At 43.7% G+C, this 17,928-nt stretch overlaps 1 protein-coding gene across 2 annotated transcripts in view; it reads right to left on the bottom strand.

The window, feature by feature from the left end:
* The window catches only part of LOC134949297 (cytochrome P450 2G1-like), a 182,438-nt gene that overhangs the window by 6,695 nt on the left and 157,815 nt on the right, over positions 1-17,928 (bottom strand). The gene's annotated exons all lie outside the window — the stretch shown is intronic.

Genomic DNA, 17,928 nt, shown 5'->3' with positions numbered 1-17,928 from the left:
CACTGCTGCAGTATAATAATTATAACAAAAACCTGTTTTGCTGCATCAGACCAGTGTTAGTGTCCTGTCTCATCAGTCATTCCAGTGATGATATAAACTGCTGCTATATGTCCACTGCTGCAGTATAATAATTATAACAACAACCTGTTTTGCTGCATCAGACCAGTGTTAGTGTCCTGTCTCATCAGTCATTCCAGTGATGATATAAGCTGCTGCTATATGTCCACTGCTGCAGTATAATAATTATAACAACAACAACAACCTGTTTTGCTGCATCTGACCAGTGGTAGTGTCCTGTCTCATCAGTCATTCCAGTCATTCCTGTGCCGCATATTGTCTCATATAACTCCCAAAAAATAATGGAGAACAAAAATTTTGAGGATTAAATAGGGAAAGATCAAGAAGAACCACTTCCTCCTAGTGCTGAAGCTGCTGCCACTAGCCATGACATAGATGATGAAATGCCATCAACGTCGTCTGCCAAGGCCGATGCCCAATGTGATAGTAGAGGGCATTTAAAGTACAAAAAGCCAAAGTTCAGTAAAAAGAACAAAAAAAATAAATTTAAATCATCTGAGGAGAAACGTAAGCTTGCCAATATGCCATTTACGACACGGAGTGGCAAGGAACGGCTGAGGCCCTGGCCTATTTTCATGGCTAGTGGTTCAGCTTCACATGACGATGTAAGCCCTCATCCTCCCACTAGAAAAATTAAAAGAGTTAAGCTGGAAAGAGCACATAAAGAACTGTGCGCTCTGAGGTGGTATCACAAATCCCCAAGGAGAGGTCAAGTGTGCATGCAGTTGCGATGCCTGACCTTCCCAACACTGGACAGGAAGAGTTGGCTCCTTCCACCATTTGCACGCCACCTGCAAGTGCTGGAAGGAGCACCCACAGTCCAGTTCCTGATATTGAAATTGATGATGTCACTGTTGAAGTACACCAGGATGAGGATATGGGTGTGATGTGGTTTGTTTGAGTCAGGCACCGAGACAACTGTTGTCCTTTGGACAAAGAAGTCCATTGTGATGCCTGGGCAAACTACCAAAAATGCCACCTCTTCGGTGTCAAGCCATCTGTGGCCTCAATCTGTAATAAGTAGGAGTAAGGATGTTAACCACCCAGGAACATCCTCCCTTATACGTCACCTGCTGCGCATTCATCAGAAGTCAGTGTCAAGTTGTGAAACTTTGGGTAAGAGCGTAAGCAGTCCATTGACACCTAAATCCCTTCTTCCTCCTGTACCCAAGCTCCTGCAAGCCACACCACCAACTCCCTCAACATCAACTTCCTCCTAAGTCAGAAACATCCGTAGTCCTGCAGTCCATGTCACTGTCAAGACTGAGGAGTCCTCTCCTAACTGGGATTCCTCCATAGGATCCTTGAGTGGTACACTTGCTGTTGTTGCTGCTGCTGTTGTTGCTGCTGGGAGTCGATCGTCATCCAGGGGGGAAGTTGGAAGACCACTTGTACTACTTCCAGTAAGCAATTGACTGTCCAACAGTCCTTTGTGAGGAAGATTAAATATGACAGCAGTCATCCTTTTCAAAGTGGATAACTGAGGCCTTGACAGCTATGTTGGTGATAGAGGTCATCCAGTATCCACCATTAGTTCAGTGGGACTTAGAGAATTGATGGAGATAGTGTATCCCCGGTATCAAATCCCATCTAGGTTCCACTTCTCTAGGCAGGCGATACCGAGAATGTACACAGATGTCAGAAAGAGTCACCAGTGTCCTACAAAATGCAGTTGTATTTAGTGTCCACTTAACCACAGACATGTGGACAAGTGGAACAGGGCAGACTAAGGACTATATGGCTGTAACAGGCCACTGGGTAGATGTATGGCCTCCCGCAGCAACAACAGCAGCGGCACCAGTAGCAGCATCTCGCAAACGTCAACTCATTCCTAGGCGGGCTACGCTATGTATCACCGCTTTCCATTAGAGGCACACAGCCGACAACCTCTTATGAAAACTGAGGAACATCATCGCAGAATGGCTTACCCCAATTGTACTCTTGTGGGGATTTGTGATATTGGACAACCCCACCAATATTGTGCATGTATTACATCTGGGCAAATTCCAGCATGTCCCATGTTTTGCACATACAATTAATTTGGTGGTGCAGAATTTTTTGAAAAATGACAGGGGTGTGCAGGAGATGCTGTTGGTGACCCAAACAATTGCGGGCCACTTTCGGCATTCTGCCACTGCGTGCCGAAGACTGGAGTGCCAGCAAACACTCCTGAACCTGCCCCGCCATCAACTAAAGCAAGAGGTGGTAACGAGGTTGAATTCAACACTATATGCTTCAGAGGATGGAGGAGCAGCAAAAGGCCATTCAAGCCTATACAGCTACCTACGATATAGGCAAAGGAGGTTTAATGCACCTGACTCAAGCACAGTGGAGAATGATTTCCATCTTGTAAAAGGTTCTCCAACCCTTCGAACTTGGCACACGTGAAGTCAGTTCAGACACTGCCAGCTTGAGTCAGGTCATTCCCGTCATCAGGCTTTTGCAGAAGCAGCAGGAGAAATTGAAGGAGGAGCTAAGACAGAGCGATTCCGCAAAGTATATGGGACTTGTGGATGGAGCCCTACATTCGCTTTGGCAGGATTCAAGGGTGGTCAATCTGTTGAAATCAGAGCACTACATTTTGGCCACCGTGCTTGATCCTAGGTTTAAAGCCTACGTTGTATCTGTCTTTCCAGCAGACACAAGTGTGCAGAGGTGCAAAGACCTGCTGGTTAGTAAATTGTCAACTCAAGCGGAACGTGACCCGTCAACAGCTCCTCATTCATTTTCTTCCACCACTGGGGCTGCAAGAAAAAGGATAAAATGTCCTAGCCCACCCGCTAGTGGTGATGCAGGGCAGTCAGGAGCGAAAGCTGACATCTGCTTCGGACTGAAGGACCTGCCAACGATCACAGAAATTTCTACTGTCACTGCATATGATTCTGTCACCATTGAAAGTATCGTGGAGGATTCTATGAGTGACAGCATCCAATTAGGCATGGCAGACAGTCCATATGTATACTGGCAGGAAAAAGAGGCAATTTGGAGGCCCTTGCACAAACTGGCTTTATTTTACCTAAGTTGCCCCCCCTCCAGTGTTTACTCCGAAAGAGTGTTTAGTGCAGCCGGTAACTTTCTCAGCGATCGGCGTATGAGGTTACTTCCACTAAATGTGGAGAAGATGATGTTCATCAATATGAATTATAAATTCCTCCAGGAAGACCTTTACCAGCTATTGCCTCCAGAAAGTACACAGGGACCAATGATGGTGGATTCCAATGGGGACGAATTAATACTCAGTGAGGAGGATGTACACAGTGAAAGGGTTGAGGAATCAGAGGATGATGATGAGGTTGACATCTTGCCTCTGTAGAGCCAGTTTGTGCAAGGAGAGTTTGATTGCTTCTTTTTTGGTGGGGGCCCAAACAAACCAGTCATTTCAGCCACAGTCATGTGGCAGACCCTGTTGCTAAAATTTTTGGTTTGTTAAAGTGTGCATGTCCTGTTTACACAACATAAGGGTGAGTGGGAGGGCCCACTGACAATTCCATCTTGCACCTCTTTTTCTTCTTTGCATCATGTGCTGTTTGGGGACTAGCTTTTTTAAGTGCAATCCTGTCTTACACTGCAGTGCCACCCCTAGATGGGCAAGGTGTTTGTGATGCACACTTGTGTCGCTTAGCTTGGCCATCCAGCTACCTAATTGCATCTCTTTTTCTTCTTTGCATCATGTGCTGTTTGGGGACTAGTTTTTGAATAGTGCCATCTTGTCTGCAACTGCAGTGCCACTCCTAGATGGGCCAGGTGTTTGTGCGGTACACTTGTGTCGCTTAGCTTAGTCATGCAGCCACCTTGGTACAACTTTTAGGCCTAAAAACAATATTGTGAGGTGTTTAGAATAGACTGGAAATGAGTGGAAATGAATGTTATTGAGGTTAATAATACCGTAGGAGCAATGTTACCCCCAATGTCTGTGATTTTAGCTGTTTTTATGTTTTTTTTTAAAAATCATCCAGATCCAAAATCAAAAAATGAAAGGGTGGTTTTGGCAAAAAACCAAAACACGAAAGTGGAATTAGAACCAAAACACAATACACGAAAAGTGCCCGCCACTTATCTCTAATTTATGCTATGTAATGTGTTAAATTTATGCTATATGTGTTGTACAGTATTTATGCTATGTAATGTGTTGTATTTATGCTATGCAGTGTCTTGTATATATGCTGTATGTTTAATATTTATGCTGTGCACTGTGTTGTATTTATGCTATGTAATGTGTTGTATTTAAGATATTGCATTTATGCTATGGAACGTGTTTTATTTATGCTATATATTGTGCTGTGTTTATGCTATGTAATGTGTCATGTTTATGCTACATATGTTGTATTTATGCTACGTAATGTGTTACATTTATGCTGCATAATGGGGGTAATTCCAAGTTGATCGCAGCAGGAAATTTTTTAGCAATTGGGCAAAACCATGTGCACTGCAGGGGAGGCAGATATAACGTGCAGAGAGAGATAGATTTGGGTGGAGTGTGTTCAATCTGCAATCTAAATTACAGTGTAAAAATAAAGCAGCCAGTATTTACCCTGCACAGAAACAAAATAACCCACTCAAATCTAACTCTCTCTGCAAATGTTATATCTGCCCCCCTGCAGTGCACATGGTTTTGCCCAACTGCTAAAAAATTTCCTGCTGCGATCAACTTGGAATTACCCCCAATGTGATGTATTTATGCTATGTAATGTGTTGTATTTATGCTATGTAATTTGTTAATGTTTATGCTATGTAATGTGTTATATTTATGATACATAATGTGTTGTATTTATGCTATGTAATGTGTTGTATTTATGCTATGTAATTTGTTGTATTTATGCTATGTAATGTGTTGTATTTATGCTATGTTATATGTTGTATTTATGCTACATAATGGCCCTCATTCCGAGTTGTTCGCTCGCTAGCCGCTTTTCGCAGCATTGCACACGCTAAGCCGCCGCCCTCTGGGACTGTATCTTAGCTTAGCAGAATTGCGAAAGAAAGATTTGCAAAATTGCGAATAGAAATTTCTTAGCAGTTTCTGAGTAGCTCGAGACTTACTCTGCCATTGCGATCAGTTAAGTCAGTTTTGTTCCTGGTTTGACGTCACAAACACACCCAGCGTTCGCCCAGGCACTCCCCCGTTTCTCCAGCCACTCCCGCGTTTTTCCCAGAAACTGCAGCGTTTTTTCACACACACCCCTAAAACGGCCAGTTTCTGCCCAGAAACACCCACTTCCTGTCAATCACATTCCGATCACCAGAACGAAGAAAAAACCTCGTAATGCCGTGAGTAAAATACCAAACTTCCTAGCAAATTTACTTGGCGCAGCCGCAGTGCGAACATTGCGCATGCGCAGTTAGCGGAAAATCGCACCGATGCGAAGGAAAATAACAACTCGGAATGAGGGCCAATGTGTTGTATTTATGCTATGTTATGTGTTGTATTTATGCTATGTTATGTGTTGTATTTATGCTATGTAATGTGTTGTATTTATGCTACATAATGTGTTGTATTTATGCTATGTAATGTGTTGTATTTATGCTATGTAATTGTTTTAATGTTTATGCTATGTAATGTGTTATATTTATGATACATCATGTGTTGTATTTATGCTATGTAATGTGTTGTATTTATGCTATGTAATGTGTTGTATTTATGCTACATAATGTGTTGTATTTATGCTATGTAATGTGTTGTATTTATGCTATGTAATTTGTTAATGTTTATGCTATGTAATGTGTTATATTTATGATACATAATGTGTTGTAATTATGCTATGTAATGTGTTGTATTTATGCTATGTAATTTGTTAATGTTTATGCTATGGTATATGTTGTATTTATGCTACATAATGTGTTGTATTTATGCTATGTAATGTGTTGTATTTATGCTATGTTATGTGTTGTATTTATGCTACAGTACATGTGTTGTATTTATGCTACATAATGTGTTGTATTTATGCTATGTAATGTGTTGTATTTATGCTATGTAATGTGTTGTATTTATGCTACAGTACATGTGTTGTATTTATGCTACATAATGTGTTGTATTTATGCTATGTAATGTGTTGTATTTATGCTATGTTATGTGTTGTATTTATGCTACATAATGTGTTGTATTTATGCTATGTAATGTGCTGTATTTATGCTATGTAATGTGTTGTATTTATGCTATGTAATGTGTTGTATTTATGCTACAGTACATGTGTTGTATTTATGCTACATAATGTGTTGAACACCGGGATCCCGACAGCTGGCATTGTAACTGCATCCCCTCAGCACACATTGCACCTGCTTCTGTGAATGACATTATAAATTGTCATTGGATCACAGTTCTACCTGAATTTGTAAGAGATACAGCGATTTTTATTGAATATGCTGTCTTGTCGTCAAAAGTGCCTGGCACACCTCTGTATCTATACAGTAAGTATCTGGCAATGTAATTCTCAAATTGGCAGATCATTTAGGTCCTTGGATCAGGTTCTAGCATGTTGTCTCTCTTTGAATTTCCACATACCAAACCTTGGGTCTGATTCTGAATCACACACAAAGTGGCTGTAGTTGTGGCCAGCAACGGAATCCTGGTATACTACTCTATGCTAATGTGAGAATACATTCAACTAATGTAGGGGATCATGCTTTGCAAGCAGGACACTCTGCCACCTATTGATTTTATGCTGGAAGCCACAACTGTCATCAATAATTCAGCAATTGCATTTGCACCTGCAGGGCCGAAACTAGGAATTTTGTCATTCGGGGCAAGGCAGTAATTCTCCCCCCCCCCCACACACACACACACACACACACACACACACACACACACACACACACAAACACACACAAAAACAACAACAAAAAAACCCTGTCAGACTAAATTAATCAGATTATCAAAAATGTAGAAAAAAAGGAGATACTATTGGACAACATTCCCCTATGTGACCCAAATGCCCTAAGTGTTACATGTCCCCCCGTGTTTCCCCATACATTACACTATATCACTGCACTAGCATATCATAACACTTCATTACTGCACTACATTCCCCGTATCCACTGCACTACATCACTATAATATATCCCCTTCATGCTGAACTACATCACTACACTACATGCACCTATACACTGCACTACTTACCCTATATGATACACTACATCATTATACTACATCCCCTTATATGCTACACCACATCAGTGCAATATATGCCCCTATATACTGCTATACATTACTACACTACATACCCTATATGGTACTCTACATCACTACACTACATCCCCCTATAAGCTGCACCAAATCTCCCCATCTGGTAGGCAAAGCAGAGGTTGATACTGCTAAATGGGAGCACAGTGGATATCTAACAAAGTGTGCCTTTGATTTCTGTAACATTGGTGATTGCACCTGTTAACAAGCAAAAGCCTGAGGCAGCGTGTCTTCTCAATGGTGTGTAGCCGGCAGCTTGCTATCGGTTGGTGCTAGGCAGGCAGCCGGGATCATAGCCTGCTGAAAAACACAGCACCAACAGCTCACTTCTATAGCTTGCATGGTGCACCGCACGCTAGTCACAGCACTGCATGGCAAAGAAGTGAATTTAAGACAGTAGCCGGCATAGGAGAGGTATTGGAGCTCACCCACACACACAGCGGCAGAGCCAGCTGCAAGTAGACAGGTGGGTCAGTTACTTCTGCACTTGCATTGTGGGGATCATTCTGAGTTGTTCGCTCATTGCCGATTTTCGCTATGCTGCGATTTGTTGCTAACTGCACATGCGCATGGAACGCAGAGCGCATGCGCTTAGTTATTTTACTAAAAACTTAGCAGTTTTGCTGTGTCTTCAGCAGCGCTTTTCAATCGCTCTGCTGATCGGTGAGTGATTGACAGGAAGTGGGTGTTTCTGGGCGGCAACTCAGTGTTTTCACGGCGGTTGCAAAAAAACGCAGGCGTGTCAGGGAAAAACGTGGGAGTGGCTGGGGAAATGGAGGAGTGGCTGGCCGAACGCAGGGCGTGTTTGTGACGTCAAACCAGGAACTAAACGGACTGAGCTGATTGCAATCTGTGAGTAGGTCTGGAGCTACTCAGAAACTTCAAATAATTATTTAGTAGCAATTCTGCTAATCTTTCGTTAGCAATTCTGCTATGCTAAGATACACTCCCAGAGGGCGGCGACCTAGCGCGTGCAATGCTGCTAAAAGCAGCTAGCGAGCGAACAACTCGGAATGACCCCCTCTATGCAAAAACTCTGTTTGTATCCATAAATAGAGATCAGTGTGAATTATCCCCTTTGGCTTTATACCTGACCCTATCTATGGGTGCAGGGTGTCCCACTTGGAAGAAAGAGATGCAAAAGTTATCTAGTGAGTACTTTCAGTATATTCTAGAAATTTGTGCACATTCTATATGACAAAGACAATAAAATGTTTGCAAATACATTAGAAATTGTAAGGATTCATGAAGGTTCAAATAGCTAGTGCAAGTGCTTGGAGCTCAGTTCCGCAGCAGCGAGAGCAGGAGATGAACCTCCAAGGAAGAAGAGCTCTGTCAGCCACAGAAGAGGACAGAAGACACTGCTCTTAAGCAAGAAAATTTTGGAGATAGTAGGAGAAGACTGTTGGCTAGTGGCAACATCCAATTAAGAATGAAGATGAAGACTGGGAAGGCTTGTAGTGGTGGCAGGCAAAAGAGCTTAAAGAAGTCTCCCCATACAAGGAAGATCCACACCCCAAAGCTAAAATTGGGAACTAGGCCCGTGTCCCACAGTTAGGATGAGCAGTAGGCCCATGTCCTGTAGTTACAGTAGGTCAGGCAATCGACCCATACCCCATTAGTACAGTAAGCTGGATACTAGATCCATTTGATAACTTAGGTGCTGATGGCTTACTGGCCCCCAAACACTGTGTCCATGTTTTCCTAACAAAAATGGCAGAAAATCCCAATTAGCACAGGGCTACAGGTAATACAATATAGTTGACCAGCTGGTAGGATGTGAAGAGGGAATATTTGAAAAGCAAATTGTTACAGGTTCCTCCTGTGTATTTAATTATCTATTATCTGAATTTCAGGCTGATTGCTTGCATTGTTCTACTTTAGCCAGAGGTAGAAAACTGTGGATATTATTTATTATTTATTAACAGTTTCTTATATAGCGCAGCAAATTCCGCTGCGCTTTAAAACTGGACACAAATAGAAGACAAAACTGGGTAAAAACAAACAGGTGGGAGTATCCGCTTTTGCAACGCCCCGATTTTACCAGCAGACGGATAACCCTTTTCCTATGCCCGGCGGTCCCTATCAGGTGGGGTGGACTTCCTCCGCTTTTGGGGCTGGCCCGTGGGTGCAGATTTATGACACACCTTCTAGCGTGTAACGGGCTCCTCTCCCTCTCCCGGCGTTGTCTCTGCTGCCCCATCCCGCTCCGCTTGAGTCTTCCCCAGGGGTGGCGGGTACACTAGTAGTGGCCGCTACTGAAAGCCTGGTGAATCACCCTTTGCTCTCTCCCGAGGTGACTGGCAGTGGAGATAGTGGGTCTCTGGTGTCGTTCCAGGTCCGTGGTGGGAATCGTATGGCCAGCCCGGACAGGGCTCCCATGGCCTCAGATGTCCTGGTGTGTCTGCTTTTGGTGTCAGTGCCGGCTCCGGATCCGCCGGCTGGCCCTTCCGCTGATGGTGAGCTTGTTGTTTTTGATTCCTCCTCTGTAGTTTCTACTTCTGGTTGTGATGCTAGCAGCAACAGGTCCGGCTCCCCTCATGCCTGCGCTGATGGCCAGGCTGGTGGTTAGGGCAGTTAGGAAGGTACTGGGTGACGTCAGGCACCTGCAGAAGGCCAGGAGCCTGCCTGAGGTGCCTGATTTCTCAGACATGATACATTGCACTAACACGGCGGTCACTACGGGTTTGAGGAAGAGCGTTAAGGACAGGATTAATTAGGGTAAATTTATTGACGTTTTTACTATCACAGCGGAGATAAAGAAAGCTTATGCTGAGGCTAAAAAGGCATGATCCGCCAGCAAAAAATTATTTCGCAACTTTCAACAATGGTTGCGTGGTTTCTTAATTTTTTCGGCCTGCTACTTGAACACTAGGCCGGGGGGAATACAAGTACATTGTCCGGTATTTGTTTTTGATTAATGAAACCCTCATACAGTATAAGGGTTGCGTTTGGCGGATGTATGACACCAAGTTCCAAGAAAAACACGACAGGTCCAAGGTCATGCCCTTCGGTTGTAAAGATGTTGAGGTTTGGTTGGAGGTCACCAACTAAGACAGGCAACAGGCTGAGGCCCCTTCCAAAAAAGTTTTTTCTGGTAGCAGGAAGGGTGCGGGGTCCTTGAGTAAGGGTAAGTTTTTCGCATTTAATGACTCCAAGTACGACAGGGGGGCAAAATGTAATTTTCGCCACTACTCTCGAATTTGCGGAGCAGGCCACCCTGCCAAGGACTGTAAGTCCATGCCCGGCGGCCGCCGCGCCGATCACAAGGACCCCGCCACTAGTACTCAGTAAGGCCCCTTCACCCATACTCGTTCCAGAGCTTTCAAAATGGCTGGCGCGTTACCCACATTCTGCAGATTCCGGGTTTTTGGTTGATGGTTTTTGTTTCGGTTTCCAGTTACCCATCCCCCACTCGGTTTTGGTTGTGTCCCGCAGGAATTAGCAGTCTGCTCTGGATTCGCTGCACATGGTTAGGCAGAAGGTGGATGCAGAAGTGAGATTGGGCCGGATGTGCGGACCTTTTTCCTGTGTACCTTTGCCCAACTTGTACATCTCCCCTTTGGGGGTGGTGCCCAAGAAGGTTCCGGGCAAGTTCCGTTTGATCCAGCATTTGTCCTACCCCTGGGGAGGTTCCATTAATGACGCCATCCCTTCGGAGTGTTGCCTTGTGCGTTATCAACTCTTTGACGAAGCTCTTGAACTGGTTCGGGGATTTGGTGAGCGTGCCCTGCTGGCTAAGCTTGACATCGAGCCGGCTTTACGGCTCCTCCCTTTACATCTCGGTTCCTTTAGGTTCATGGGTTTAAGGCTGGATTGGTCCTACTACATTGATAAGTGCCTATTTTGAAAAATTCAGTAGTTTTTTACACTGGTGCATTCAGGTGAGCACGGGTCATACCGGTATTGCTCACTATTTAGATGATTTCCTCTTTATAGGTAGGCCCCAGGGATAGCGAGGTTTGCTTGCGCGTCTTGCATCCATTTTGTTTGAGAGTTTGGGCATTCCCATCGCGGAGGACAAGACGAGAGGACCCTGTGTGTTGCCTTTCTAATCTCGGTATCGAAATTGACACGGCTGTTGATTGTTGTCGTCTTCCCGATGATAAGATCCATACGCTGTTAGCGTTGATTGGGGATTGTTTGGGCAAGAGCATGGTCAGGTTCCATCAGGTTCAGTTCCTTTTGGGTTCCTTCAATTTCACATGTAGGATCATACCGATGGGTAGGGTTTTTTGCCGCAAGTTGGAGAGGGCCACCGCTGGGGTATCCAAACCGCATCACACCATTTGCCTGTCTCGGGAAATTAAGGACAACCCCTAGACCCTGAGTGTCATTTTTGGAGCACTTTAATAGGCAGTTGTTATGGTCCCTTCCACCAGTGTCCAGTCCCCACCTGCAGCTCTTTACTGATGCTGCGGGTTTCTCTGGTTTTTGGTGCCTTTTTCCAGGGCGAATGGTGCGTCGCTCCTTGGCCCCAGTCGTGGGTGGCGCGGGGTTTCACTGCGAATATGCTGTTGCTCGAATTGTTCCCAATCATTATGGCAGTCGAATTGTGGTCGCCTCGGTTGGCTAATCAGATGATCATTTTTTGGTGCGACAATTTGGGGGTGGTTCATGCGGTGAATAATCAATGGTCATCCTCCCCCCAGGCTTTGCATCTGCTGCGCCATCTGGTTCTGATGTACTTGCATTTTAACATCAGCTTCACGGCCAGGCACGTCCCCGGGGTTGACAACGATATCGCGGATGCTTTATTGCGTTTCAACTTCCGTAGATTTGGGGAGTTAGCCCCGAGAGCCTCGACTCTCGGTCTAACTTGTCCACATTCTATCTGGCAGATTGTAAAGCAGGCTTGAGGGTGTTGGCAGTAAAATCCTTGGAGCCTTCCACCTTGCGGGCCTACTTGGTGGCCTGGAGGGATAGGGAGACCTACCAGACTTCTCACTTGGTGGCTTGTAAGTCTGTTACAAGCCACCAGTAGGGGCCCAGACCCCATCCCCCTTACCTGGCAGTAGCAGCTGCAGTTCTTCTCCTCAGCCCAGCACATGCTGCTGTGTACTGGGCTGCAGTGTGGCCATGGAGGTTCTTAAAATACAATTTTTTTCACTATTTTTTTCTAAAAGTACATGACGACACCTCCTGTGAATAGGCCACTTGAGTATGTATGGGGCCATTATGCGCCGGGAAAATCTAGGGCGTCTATGTCCAAAACTATCGCAGGTATATCCTTTCACGCCAGGATGCTGGGGACTGTTGACCCCACAAGGTCGTTCATATTAGATAAGGTACTAAGATGGTGGGCCAAGGAGACCCCTTTGGTTGCTGATTCCCGCAGGACCATTGACCTGCGACTATTGCGCGAGTTGTTGGATGCGGTTTCTGCTGTGACTGGAGAAAATTTGGAGGAATCTCTGTTTCGAGTGGCATTTTCTTTTGCCTTTTTTGGTGCTTTTAGGATTAGCAAACTGGTGGCCGATAACAAGTTTTCCTCTGACACGGGGCTTCTCTTTAAGGACGTGGTACGCCGGGACGGGCTGGTCTTGTGTAAGATTGCCCGGTCAAAGACAGATCAGCTGGGACATGGCAAGTGGGTGTTGCTGAAGGCATTCACTGAGGCCACTTTGTGCCCCGTTCGTTTGCCAGAAGCTTATTTGCCCACCAGACCATTGGCCGGTCCTCAATTTTAGCTGCACTCTAACTCGTTACCTCTCACTCATTTCCAGTTCACTGCCGTTTTTAAGAGTTGTTTGAAACATTTAGGACTTGATGTGGTGGACTACGGGATGCATTCCTTTCGGATTAGTGCGGCTAACTGGGCTGCCGCCAGCGGGCTTTCTCTGACGACCACCCAGATCATGGGTCGGTGGAAGTACGCTGCTTATAAATCCTATGTACGTGTTGATAAGTTGTAAGTTGCGCCCGTTGGTGTTCACCCAAAAACATAGTTTGCCCACCAGTTTTGGAATGGTTAGCATTCTGGAACTGGGGGCATGAAGGATTGTTTTTTAATTTTTCCTCAGTTTGTGGACTAATTACACTTTGCTGATCAACAGGTTCACCAGAGGTTTTTTAAAAGTTTTCGCCTTCACTTGGGTCTGTTTTCTCATTATGTTTGTCCATGTGATATTTGTCATGCTTACTAACAATTAGGTTACTTTCTTTTTCAGCTCATAAATTTTCTTCTTCCCAGGTCTGGGTAGTGGGCCATTCATACATTTTCTGGGTGGAGCATCACCCCTTAACTGCAGAACTGTTAGGCGTTCGCATGGTGAGGTGGCTGGGTGTTCGGGGTTTACGGTGGTCTGGCTTTTTGTCGCTGTTGTTTAGCAGAGAGTGGTGCTGGGGTCGTCCAGATGTTGCTATTGTTCCCCTAGGGGGTAACGACATTGGCCAGATGAAGGGTATTGATTTGACTCTCCAGGTTAGGGAAGATTTGTGTTTTTTGCGGTCATGGTGGTCAGGTGTTTGTGTTGTGTGGTCTGACATTGTTCCTAGAACGCACTGGAGGGGTTCCGTCAGTCATTTAACCATTGACAAGGCCCGGAAGAAGGTTAATTTTGCAGTTTCATAGTTTGTTCGTGCTGACAGTGGTTTTGCTGTTCGACACCATTGTTGTTGCCTGAGAATCCCTGGTATTTTAGGCCGGACAGTGTCCATTTGCCTGAGGCAGGCTTGGAGGTTTTTCTGTTTGGAATGGTTTCGGTGTGTAGTCTTCTTGGTGCTGGATGGCGGTCTGTGGTTCTGTTAGGCCATTTATCAATGGGGTTAGAACCTGGCAGTGGTGGTTAGGTGCTTTTGACCAGCGGCCACATGGGGCATAAATGGTCTTTGAGGGGCAATTACCCTTTCCAAGGATAGCTAGTGAGTTCTGCCCGGATGGGGGGACGATGGGCATTTTTGTAGGAAATGGTAACACTATGCCATAGTAAAGGGTAGTGTTTGCCTTATCAGGATTGGTTATGCTTTTTGCCGGATGAGGCATTTAAGTCGCCTCATATCAGAAAGTTGGGGCGTTTAAGTCGCCCTCATTATTATATAACATCAATTGTCTAGAGCTGGTCATCAAGCGATTTCCTTGCCATCCCTTACCAGAAGGGTAATTTCACTTAATAAATACATTAATGACCTTTTAAAACTTATGCAGATGTTGTCTGTGTCTTATTGTGTCTGTGTCATTTATTTTAGAAGATAAGCTAGCTTAATGGTTATGGAAAGGTAATCACAATAAATCAATAAGCACCAAAGTAACTGTTTAAAAAAATGTCAGTTTTATTACTGTGCACAGTGCACCACCATCAGTAAAACACAAGTCTACTATTATAAGCAGCACAGTGGTACAGTGATTAGTATTGCTCCCTCACAGTTGTTAAACAGTAAAAGCACAATGCTCCTATATGCTTTAAAATATAGGGGTGCTGCTGTTCAAATAACATTACTCTTGAAAAATTAGGGGTTCAGTTGTTAAAAATGAAAAGCACAGTGCTCATGTATGCTGTAAAATATAGGGGTGTTGCTAGCCCTGTATGTTATAAAAATTCAGGGTTGCAGTTGTTAAAAATTAAAAGCACACTGCTCCTGCATGCTGTAAAATATAGGGGTGCTGCTAGCCCTGTATGTTGCAAAAATTCAGGGGAGCAGTTGTTAAAAATTAAAAGCACACTGTTCCTGTATGCTGTAAAATATTGGGGTGCTGCTGTTCAAATAAAATTACACTTGCCCTGTATGCTATAAAAAAAAGTAGGGGTACAGTTGTTAAAAATAAAAAGCACACTACTCCTGTATGTTTTAAAATATAGGGGTGCTGCTGGCACTTTATGTTGTAAAAATTCAGGGGAGCAGTTGTTAAAAATTAAAAGCACACTGCTCCTGTATGCTGTAAAATATAGGGGTGCTGCTGGCCCTGTATGTTGTAAAAATCTAGGGGTACAGTTGTTAAAAATTAAAAGTACACTGCTCCTGTATGCTGTAAAATATAGGGGTGCTGCTGTTCAAATAACATTACACTGGCCTTGTATGTTGTAAGCATTCAGGAGTACAGTTGTTACAAATTAAAAGCACACTGCTCCTGTATGATGTAAAATTTAGGGGTGCTGCTGGTCCTGTATGTTGTAAAAATTTAAGGTGCTGTTGTTAAAAATTAAAAGCACACTGCTCCTGAATGCTGTAAAATATAGGGGTGTTGGTGTTAAAATAACATTACACTGGCCCTGTATGGTATTAAAATGTATGGGTACTGCAGCTGTTAAAGTAACATTTACTATTTTTTAAGTGCCATCCTGTCTGACACTGCATTGCCACTCCTAGATAAGCCAGGTGTTTGTGCCAGCCACTTGGGTCGCTTAACTTAGTCATTCAGCGACCTCGGTGCAAATTTTAGGACTAAAAATAATATTGTGAGGTGTGAGGTGTTCAGAATAGACTGGAAATGAGTGGAAATTATGGTTATTGAGGTTAATAATACTATGGGATCAAAATGACCCCCAAACTCTATTATTTAAGCTGTTTTTGAGGGTTTGTTTTTTAAAAAACACCCGAATCCAAAACACACCCGTATCCGACAAAAAATTTTCAGGGATGTTTTGCCAAAACGCGTCCGAATCCAAAACACGGCCGCGGTACCGAATCCAAAACCAAAACACAAAACCCGAAAAATTTCCGGTGCACATCTCTAGTATATATATATATATATATAGATATATATATAGATATATATATATAGATATGGAGAAAGATTGGCGGCACTCTCAGGACTTTGTAGGAATAGGAAGTATAAAGGCAATTACAGCCTGTCTGTCATCAACGTTTCAGTTTTATTATAAAAACTTTCGTCAGGATACAATACTATAGTGAACACATACCTTTAGAGAGTGAAAACCCTCACAGTGTGAACTCGTGGTCCCGAGGCTGCGGCTGGGTTCAATGACGTCACACCAAGTGCGACGGGTGCCGGGACCGCACCAGATTCCCATAAGCCGTTGCCTGGAGACCTTACAAAACAGAAACAATAAACCCATATAGAAAAACACAAAACACATATATATAAACAGAAAATCAAAAAACAGGAGAAGTATTAGCGGGGTGTGATGATTGCATGGAACAGCTCTTAACCTGAAGCATACTTCTTGAAAAGAAATAAATATATAGCTGCAAGAACGGTGTCTAATCTGTGTTACTACAGGACAAGGTTCTATAATGGTCAGAAATACATGTTAATGTCATGCATTGCTCCACTTGCATCTATTTTGTAAATATAAGGCGCTCAAAGGGGTAGGTCGCGCCAATATAAATAGATGCAAGACATAAATGCTAGTTAGCCGCAACATGTTGAATCTGTATCAATTCTAAAGTCTAAGAAGATGAAGCTAATTACAATTTGCATGGCACAATGAAAACTTATGCAATAAAGTTAGTTCAAACACAAAAATGCAGATAGCCAAAATACTGATATTGAATATGAAGCACACAGCATATTATCACTAGACGTGCAGAGGAATTGCAACAAATGTAGAGGCAACAATGACAACTGGTTTGTTAAAGCAACAAAAAATAAGTTACAAATAAACAATTCCATGAAATGTATTTATTTAACCCGGCTGGTGATACAGTGTTTAATTTGTGTATCCAGTGGGTTTCTAGACATAAGAGCTGTTTTGCTCTGTCGCCCCATCTGATATTGATTGGCACATGGTCAATAATCTTGTATTTGAGTGAAGATAAATTATGTTTAGACATTTTGAAATGTCTCGCCACTGGTTGGTCTTGATTTGCTCCTTCCAGGGCTTGTCTAATGGCCATTCGATGTGTGGCCATTCTTTCTTTGAACATACAGGTAGTTTTGCCTATATAGAACAATCCGCATGTGCATCAGATGTAGTATATGACAAATCTAGTACTGCAGTTAAGTATGTGTTTTATGGGAATGCGGATCCCTGTATGTGGATGATTGAAATCTTTGCCGGTCTCCATGTAGCTGCAGGTTATGCAGCCTGTGTATCTATAGCAATCTACTTGTTATAGAAGAATCCTCGAGAGAATTGAATCTGATTAAGGCTAAAATCACTACTTTTGAATCCACGCACAAAGATACACTGATACAGGACACTGAAATGGACGGGCTATCCAAAACTGGGAGAACAAGTAGATAAGTACAAACGAAATTTTGTAAAATACAAAAGGGAAAAACTGACAAAGGTGCAACGAGATTATCAGGAATGTAATGTGTATGCTTGGGCACAAAATCCAGGAGGCAGTGTAAGATCCCATTGCCGACAACCCCCGTAGACGATTTAGACCATTGGATACGGATCCATCAAGAGGAGAATACGCCTCTCAGAGCGAAATTGAAGAAAATAGCTCTACTACCACAGGTAAACCCCCTTTAGGGGTACGCACACGCGCTCAGCGCGAGGGCAAAACCGGACCCGCATGCGGCACGGCGGGCAGGGGCAGAGGGACCGGGTCAAAGAAGCAAAAAGGTCGCAAATAACATCTGTATTTAATTTATCAAACCGTACACTTAGTACAGCCGAAATGTCGGTACTCAGCAAAGGTTTGTCCTTTGTTCCATCTGGACGATTTAATGATCAACAATGGTAAATTGATTCGTATAAGTTTGCACGTTCTTTACGTATTAAAGAGTATTTTGAAAAAGCACCTACAAATGTGCATCC

The sequence above is a fragment of the Pseudophryne corroboree genome, chromosome 8 (assembly GCF_028390025.1).
Source record: "Pseudophryne corroboree isolate aPseCor3 chromosome 8, aPseCor3.hap2, whole genome shotgun sequence".
NCBI lineage: Eukaryota > Metazoa > Chordata > Amphibia > Anura > Myobatrachidae > Pseudophryne > Pseudophryne corroboree.
This window is presented reverse-complemented; position numbering and strand designations above follow the sequence as displayed.